Source organism: Cyanistes caeruleus, chromosome 15 (assembly GCF_971803275.1).
Source record: "Cyanistes caeruleus chromosome 15, bCyaCae1.hap1.1, whole genome shotgun sequence".
NCBI lineage: Eukaryota > Metazoa > Chordata > Aves > Passeriformes > Paridae > Cyanistes > Cyanistes caeruleus.
The window spans coordinates 17,990,612-17,999,892 of NC_141715.1; the positions used below are offsets into that span (position 1 = coordinate 17,990,612).

Consider the following 9,281-nt stretch of genomic DNA (forward strand, 5'->3'; position numbering starts at 1 on the left):
ACAGCACTGTATGGAATGCACTCAAACACACCCCATGAAACAAATTAAAACAGAGCAATGAATCTCTCACACTGTGCAAATAAGAAAACACAAGAAAATGTTAGTTTCTACAGTTTTCATAAGGGCTATTATAATGAATTAAGATTTTGGATAATGAATCTTCAGAAAATTACAGGAAAGTTATTACCCGTAGGCAGAGCATAAATGCTGAAGATATTATACCTTCCTTGAAGCTCTCCAGGCCTCGCTGCAGAGAACTATCACAGCAACATTAAAGCATTTTGTCATGAGTAGTGAGGGCAAAAGCAGACCTGCAGCACATTTAGCCCAGCCTGGCAGAACACATGGAGCACGTGGAGGGAAGGCTGTCTGTCCCTGTGGTGTTTCTGGGAATCCAAACAAAGCGACTGCCATGGGGTTCTGCCCCCACCACTCTGACCAACACCCCTCCAGCACCCACCAAACCTCCACACTAACTCCAGGGGGCATTCTTGGTGTCGAGTGCCACAGCACATTTTGTAATTTCCCCTACCTTTTAAATCATGCTCAGGTATTTGAATTTTCAGCACTTAAATTCTCCATTATAACACAGCAGAAATCCAGTTCCACATCCCACAGACAGCTTTGGGAAATGGGAACTGAATCCTCTAATTGGACTATCAGGGTGTCACATCATTTATCTTTATCTCCTGATCAAACTGATCAAACTGAGGGCTTCAAAAGCCCTGGCTTTTATTTCCTCTCCTTAGCAGAGGAAAACCTTGGTCACTTCCACTCCCAACCAGCTGTCTTAGCAAGGTAACATCTCAAAATACTCTTAGCTCAGAGCCTAAAGCAAGAGAATGAGCTAATATGTTGGATTAGAGTAAACTCTCTAAATGAAGAAAGTCTTCAAACAGGCCACAAGGAAATGCCTCAGTTCATTCAGACAGGATCTCTAAAGACAGGTGGGCTTCCAGTTGCTTTGTACAAAGGCTCCTCTCCCACCCGCTTCTACCTGTGTAGCACCCACACCAATAACATAAGTGATAGAGACTATTTATTATCTTACGTCTCAGCCTAGCTTAAAACACTGCATAAAGTTATCCTCAACTGAAAGAGACCTACTACAACATAACATTTAAAAATCAGGAGTTGTTATTATAACCAAGTGTTCTGTTTTAGGGGAAAGGGTAAATGCCGTGTGGCTCATTGTTATGGATGTTATTTCCCTCCTAGTCTGTTGAAATGCTCTACCATCACAAGCTCAGACAGTAAGAGGCATTTACAGTTCCCACAAAGGCTGTTTTCCAGGCCCTGTTCCCCAGTCCTTCTCTGTTAGCTGGAGGATTCAGAGGAGTCTGGGGTGCCAGAGTGATTAACTCCCTGCTTCCTGCTCTATAAAATGCCCATACGGTGCCAGCAATAAACGTTCTCTTACATGGAAATTGATCTCTATTTCAATTCCTATCTCTCAGCTTTTATTTACTTATTTATATATTTCTCCATTTCTGAATCCATGTTTTCTGGAAATCTTGAAAGATGTACAATTCTGCAGAACTTATACAGGAGACCTACTATGAACTAACTGCTCTTATTACTGATGCAGCCTGGGACACATTTTCTGTGAAAAACAAGGAAAAAGAAAAGAGAAGTGGGTTTATGTGCTAGGTTTTGAGTTAGCCATTAGTTAAAGGATGCTTAGCTTAAACATTCTTGTTTAGACTTTCATTTTTGTTAAGCACTTTTGGACAGGTTTAATTCCACTGTCTTTTTTGTTCCCCTTCACGGTTTAAAGAACAGATTACAGTGAAAACATAAATACTATTAACGGCTGTTACTTTTTTAGTATCTTCCAGAAGATTCTTAGCTTTTGAAGCATAGTTCTGGGGTGCACTTTCCATCAGAGCTATACACTGCACTGCAGAAATACAAGCAAAGTATACAGTCAAGGATTTGCTTAACAATAAGCCAAAATGCTGGTTTAGAATCTTTGGTGATTGAAATGAAGCACTACTCTACAGTTCCAAGTGTACATTTGTGCCAGTCAGAACACTCCAAAAGATCCAGAATTACAGGTACTTGAACAGCAGTAACCCACACTCTGACTTGCCCCTGTAACTATTACAAGTGTGCAGCTAAATTTTATTCAGACACTGAATTGTATCTATATGAGTGGCCAACTCAGCACACCTATGTGCAATAAACACCAACGCTCAAGAATCAACATCACTTTGGCACTTAGAAACAAGGACTAAAAATCAGAGTACAGCTCTGAAATCTCTGTATCCAAAACTATTGCTCTGTACTGAGTAACAGCACTGCAGCTGGTGTTATGCATCTCCAGATCAAGCCTTAAGCAGATGAAATTTAGCAGGATCACATCTTTTGAAGAGGTTTTGCACCAGGGTTGTACATGACAGTGCTTTTGCACATTTATCCCAGGGCATAAGGAGAAGTGTTACAGCCACCACAGCTAATACCAGCAATTTGAACAACCCTCCTTGGCAAGCCAGAAATAAGATAATTGTTCAACATAGGCCGGCTCCTCTGAAATACTGGCAGCATTGCCTCTAATTATAGACATCTGTCATTGCTAGCCACTCAGTAGTAACCCTGACATCAATATACAACTATAACCCACACTGCCTGCAGGCACAGCAATGGGAGCCAGATCCGAGAGGCGGGCAATCATCTGCCTCAGCCAAACTATCTGTCAAGGGCTCCTAGCCACAAATAGCTCTTACGTTTTGTATCCTTAGGATAATATGTTGATTTATTTTAGATCCTCTAATATTAACAGTCTAGGCCATCTACTAAAACACAGGAACAAACCTGATGGCTGATGGAGGCAGCTGCTGCTCGAAAGCACCACAGAAGGTCATAGCTCACAGTACCCGCACCAGCATAAACTCCCAAACCCCCAAGCTCCCCTCCCAAACCCACACCTGCACATTTCCATCGGCAGGGCACAGGTATGGCTGTGCCCTCACCAGCCCACATCTTACCTACCAGCCTGAAGGAATATTTTTAGTCTGAACCCAGAGAATATGTGTGCCAAAGCGAGCACAGTGACTTCCAGTACCCCAGAGCTCTCCATGTCAGTACTGAAGAGAGAAGCTCTGCAGAATTATCTTCAATGTGCAATTTTGAAACAGAAATTGCATTAATGCTATAAAGTATGGTTAAAGATTAAAGACTTCGCCACTGCTTAAAGGCAAGCTGACATGCTGCTAACCAGGAAATCCAGTTTCTTGAAATGTACAGGTAAACATGGATAATTCCTTTTTAATTCTAGGGTGAAAACCATGCTGAAACCCTCAGTCTTTTTTGTTTGTTTGTTTGTTTTTTTGTCTTCATTTGAAAATCCATCTCAGAAAGGGGAAAAAAGATTGTAAGTTTAAACTAATTAGGAATTAACTTCCTTACAATTATCTTAATTTGTTATTAACAAAACCAAGATTTCTTAGTATGATTCACAACAGCCTGTGCTGAAGAGGAACTATTAATTACTCAATAGACACTTAGCTTTCAAGTGAGCTGCATTTTAAAAACCTCCTTTAAAATACAATTGCTAAATGCCTTACAGTGCTGTAATGTGAGACAGGTTCAAATCTTATTACTTCACTGAAATTAAAACCTAAGTTTTAATACTGTTCAAGTCGAACAATGATTCCACACTTTATTGCTTTTGAAATCCCTTGATGATCATAGGAAAAAATGCCCTCGAGAAAAAGAGACTCTGTTTTCGATAAACAGAAAATACAGTTTGCACTCTTAGCCTCTTTGTCATCACAAAAAAGGATTTAATGCCAATTCTTTAAAAAAAGACTTTTTTCACAAAATGTGCACCTTGTGTGCCATTTGTAAAATCAGCTCACTTTCTTTTATTTATTACTGCAGCGCGGCAAGGCAATAAAGCAGCTACTGATAGCTAATAAATTACATGCCTTTTAAAACAATTCTCCAGCTACAAAAACTTGTAACTACAAAGGCTTACATTTACATGGTACATCATGTGAAATGTCAACATTTATGTTCTACTTAACTACATAAATAAAATCTGACCCTTTATTAAACAGACAAGAACGAACCAGAGGCTCCACATAAGATTAAATAAAATGTAACTTTTCAAGGCTTTCCTACAGATTTACATAACTAAACATAAAATTTTCACCAGCAGTTCAGGCGAAAGTATTTTTAAAATAAATTGCATTTTTAATTAATGCCTTTCCAGATACCTTCAGGAAAAAAAGGTGAGCACCATTTTTCAATTACAGCATGATAACACTGATTTACACCTGAATCTAAAAATTAAATACGGTTTTCAATAATAATTGCAACAGATTACTGTAATATACAGCAATAATTCTCCAGCACATACCATGCAAACCACGATTTGTATTTTTAATTAAACAAAGTATCAGAGCTTTGGGAAAGCATTTCTTTGTTAAAACAGATTTAAAACAAACAAAAAACCCCTATAGTTTTGTTTCATCATGCACCTCTCCAAGAAATGCTTTAAGTTAGACATATCTATTAAGCTGGTTGAACTGCTCTTAAATAATTTTGCTCCATGGCCAGTCCAGCCCTCACTGCTGATGGCACTGCCAGAGCACTGACGTACACTGTCCTTGCCTTTCCATCTACATTATTTTTAGGCTGATGTGCACAACTATTTTTGTAAATTTGTTCCTTACAATTTGATTGTCTCATAAATCATTAAACTAAGCGTTACATTTCTTTTAATTGTCTCTATAGCGTCATGCAGCTACAATTCAGATGTGTAGTTGAAACATTATTTCCTCCACTCACAATTATTTTTTACAGCTCCTGAAGCTTTGGTTTTGCTTTGCTCACACAACTTTCCCTCTGGAGTTCCAAAATGTCAGTTCTTCAATTGATCATGGAAACAGATGTAACTCCCTACTCATAAAACCATTTAAGACATTGCTGTTCCCTGTTAAGATAACAGTCCTGAGATGTCAGCAGGGTATGGCAGGACCAGGAGTTCCTCCCACAGCCATCCATCGCTCTGAACTGAGATGCTGTGGGACACGTCTCTCAGTCATGCCAAGCACTGCTTGATGCAAAATGAGATGGGAAATAATTTTCAGACACTTTCCTCCTCCTTTAATCCTTCAATCCTAGGTTTACCTTTATGCATTTTCTTGTATTTTGCATCAGTGGTTAAAACACCAAGACAAAGACATTCCTTATCTAGAACAGACAAAAACAAAGTTTAACAAACCAGGTGGCCAGGACAACAAAGCAGAGCCTGTGGTTTCCTAATTCAAGCTAGTCTAACTGTGGGATTGAAATACTGTGCAATTTTAAGATGTTTGAGAATAACGAGTGAATGAAGCCTGGTGTGCCTGTACCAGGAGGGTCCTTTGAGGAACAGGAGTCCTCAAAGTGCAGCAGGGCGGATGGAGAATTTAATAGGATAGATCCTTAAAAATTACAGTTTGGTTCAAGAGGAGTCGCAGATATTTTTAAATATAAAAACACAGTGATACTAAGACACTGAAAATTCGTCAACTCTGAATTTCACTCAAGAATTCAAGTTAAAACACAGGACACTGAAATCAAGCAAGAGCTCAGGGAAAAGGAATGATCTGGTCTGACCTATGAGCACACAAAGTATTTGAGAAGTGTAATTTAAAGAAAAAGTTGTCAATCTTTAACTTTTGCTGAAATTAGGCAACTAAAAATATAGCCAAAATTTGACAGAACATACTATTAGTCAAGAAATTCCAAACACAAATATGTTGTACAGATAACACAGCAATAGATCCAACTCTGGATCACCAGAAGGGAGTAGAATCATGGTTACGTGAGTATTTATCGAAAAGCTTACAATAGTAATAAAAACTAATGAAACCAATCAATCAAAATTGGTCAAGAATCTTGATCAATGATTATTCTCAGTAACACATGGGGAGCTTCAGACTGCAGCCTTTGAGGTTGAAGTTGGAAACAAAGGGCTGAAGTTGTGCACAGAAAAACAAAACCTGCCTTGGCTCTGACAGGAGAAACACAGACTGTTGCCAGGCTAAGAGAGAGAAAAATGCAGGGCAAAGTGGATAAAGGCCCTCTCAGCCACAGGTGAGCAGGACACACAGCAGGGAGTGCAGTGAAGGGCAGGGGGCTGATGCTGATGCTGATGCTGATACTGATGCTGATGCTGATACTGATGCTGATGCTGATGCTGATGCTGATGCTGAGCAGCTGAGCTGGAGCTGCAGGTACCCAGCCAGCAGCACCCAGGAGTCACGTGGCAGCAAGGCCACAGTGGCTGCAGCTGCACCCAGGCCTCCTGTACTGCCTCTTTTCCCAGTCAGACTAACAGGAGTAGTCTAATCATGCACATAGCTCGTTTCGCTAAGCCCTTTAGCAAACACGATGATCTCACCTATGCAAAGATGACAGATGCCGTCAGACACAGCCGTTCTCAGCTGGAGAATCTGAAGGGCCTCAGAAGCCCTGAGATGGAAAGGTGCTGCTGACTCACCCTTATTTTACAAGATATCTCAAAACTAAATTTTTAGTTCATATAGTTTAGCACACATATTGAGATGATTACATTAATATCTAAATAACAATCTAAATGTTACTGTTATTCAGCAGAAATTGTTTATTAATGAAAATGCATAAACTAGAATGGACCTGTACTGTTAAGAACTCATTCAAAGATAGTCCATTCTATTAATGTTAATTAAATCACCAGAATCTGTGCACATTCTTATAAAATCCAAGCCAATACGATTTTATATTGACTTACATACTAAAGTTTTTACATATCTTGTGATCAGCCACTTTATTGTGTAGATGATATCTATACAAATAATTTAATACTTAAATTGATATAAAACCCTGCTTCAGAAATAAAACTTTTGTTCCCAGAAGACGCCTTTCTCAATAGAGCTACATGCCTCAAGAAACAACTCTTCAGCAGTGAGAATGCTCTGGAGAAATAATATGGAACCTTCCTCATGGCCTTCCTAACTGCAGTTCTTTTGATCCAAATTGATGCCAACTACCAACTCTTCCAACAAAGATGATACAGATGAAACCTCTGTGAAACACAACACTGAAACACTTGGGGTATTTTTCCCCTCCTTGCTTCAGAAGAAGGGCAAGTGGACGATGACAGAAAACTGTTTGCCTTCCTGTGATGCTTAACAAAAGTGCATTTAAGTCTGGAAAGTGTGCTTCAAAAATATACTCCTGCATGTCAAACAGACCCATATCAGGACTAAGATTACATATCTACTAACATTTTTGATTACTCTATAAGCACACAAAAGCAAATGTCAGAAGGATCTCTGCGTGGTCTAATAAAAATAATTTTGTGAGGATGCGCGTACCTAATGAAATATGAAGCATAGCCCAACTGCTGTTTGTTCTGCAAATTTGATTTCAGGATATGGAAAGTGGTTGTAGACAAGATAACGGTCTCCACTTCCCCAGCCTGCACACTGCCTGGGTGAGACAGCTTATCACTGCTCCTTCCTGTGCAGATGCACAGAGATGCACCAGTTGTTCTGCTTTCTACTAATCCAATTAGGTATGAAAATCACACCCTGCTACACTACATGCTGACAAAGTCTAACACAAACCTGAAGCAGATGCTCTGGAGAAAACGTTTATTTTCAGTTTTGTTTTAACTAAAATACATCTTTTTCCTAAGTGGAAAAAACCCCAAGCTTTCCTAAGTTCAAGTACTCCACAGATGAACCCAAGTCGTGCTGCTTCAAACATTAAGGTGGCGACTCTATCAATTTTTGAACACATAAGAAGCTAAGGAAGCTATGTGGCTCCTGGGGCATCTCTGGATACTTTTTTATAAAAAGAGCATTCAACAATTAGCAATGAATTAGCTTGTGACTTTGTTGTGTGAGAGAAATAGGGGTGTGACAGCTTCAGAACACCAGTGAACGAAGCGACAGCTGGCCGCGAGGTGTTCCGCTAAGTCATCATAAAGTATGTCAGTCAGACTCAGAGAACGTTTCCCCTTTGTCTCACCCAACTTCCTAGTCAGTGCTTTTGGCAAAATATGTTCAAACAAGAAGATTTTCCATACTATTATTTATTACCTATCTTCACTCATCTGTTATCAACTTGGAGACAGCTACAGATATTTTCCAGGGTGAAAGTGCTGCTATGATGTGTTGTATTCCTAAACACCGCTGAAGGAAATTTAAGAAATGTCTTAATTTAGCTACAGAATTTTAGATTTAAATTAAGGGGGAGATATTTTTCTTTTTTGGCCCTAAGTAGACAAACACAGACTCTTCTCACCTCGTTGCCCAAATCTATTCATAGAGCCATCACGGTGTGAAGAGTGAGCCTCCCTGTGAGGACGTCCAGCTGTGCGAGGGCACCCTGCACCATGCCAGCAGTCACCCTTCAGCGCTCGGAATGCCACTAGAGGGCTCAAGTATTGGTCTGAGATCACACACATTGCTAGGCAGGACTGAAGTTTATGGCACCTGCATTATTCCTTTGCTAAAATTCTCTTACACACAGAAAACACTGTTGCCGAATCTGTTACTGGGGCATGCTTTGAGTGAAATAAAGAATGGAAATGCTCAACAATCACTGTGCAGCTGGAGAGCAAAGTTAGCACAGGATTTTCCTTGAAAAGCGAACATCTGCTGCCCTCACTGTGTGTACAGCAGGACTCACCAGGAATGCAGGGCGGTCAGTGCCGTGTATATATATATATACATATACGGTATTCCGTAGCTGTGTATTTTATCGAGATGATTACATTCAGTAACTGCAGAGTGACAGAGCTGCAGTCTCTGCATGGCTTTCTTCAGCGAGAACAGAAGCGATTCCCCCCTGCTCCCCGCCGGTCCCTCCGTGCTGTGCCAGCAGCGGGAGGAGTGGCACAAGCCCGGGGCCAGGGCCAGGGCAGCCCCAGCAGCGACAGCAGCCCTGTCCTGCAGAGCACAGCACAGCACATCTGGCCACACAAGAGTCAACTGCAGGGAAAACAAATATATTATCTATGTGCCGGCTACATACAGTATATTTTTATTCCTGTCCACATTAAGCTGTGCTCCAAGAGAGCAAACCCTATGGGAGAGAAATATATCCATCAATTATTAAAGGAATTAAATGGAAAATATTTTGATTGCAAGCGAGAGACTCTAAACATGTTTAATTTTAGAGCTAAAAAGCAATACTATATATTTTAGGTTAAAATATTAGTTGACAGTGCATCCCATTTGACTTAAAAATCAACTAAATAAAAATTAGCACATCATCGTGAGAACAAAATTAACAGTCTA

At 40.0% G+C, this 9,281-nt stretch overlaps 1 long non-coding RNA gene across 1 annotated transcript; it reads right to left on the reverse strand.

The window, feature by feature from the left end:
- Window positions 1-1,453: 1,453 nt before the first annotated feature.
- On the reverse strand, window positions 1,454-2,872 carry LOC111935683 (uncharacterized). The gene is made up of 2 exons (XR_002867790.2): window positions 1,821-2,872; window positions 1,454-1,603 (listed from the first exon to the last, which is right to left on the reverse strand). It is a non-coding gene; the product is annotated as an uncharacterized LOC111935683 (long non-coding RNA).
- Window positions 2,873-9,281: the final 6,409 nt, after the last annotated feature.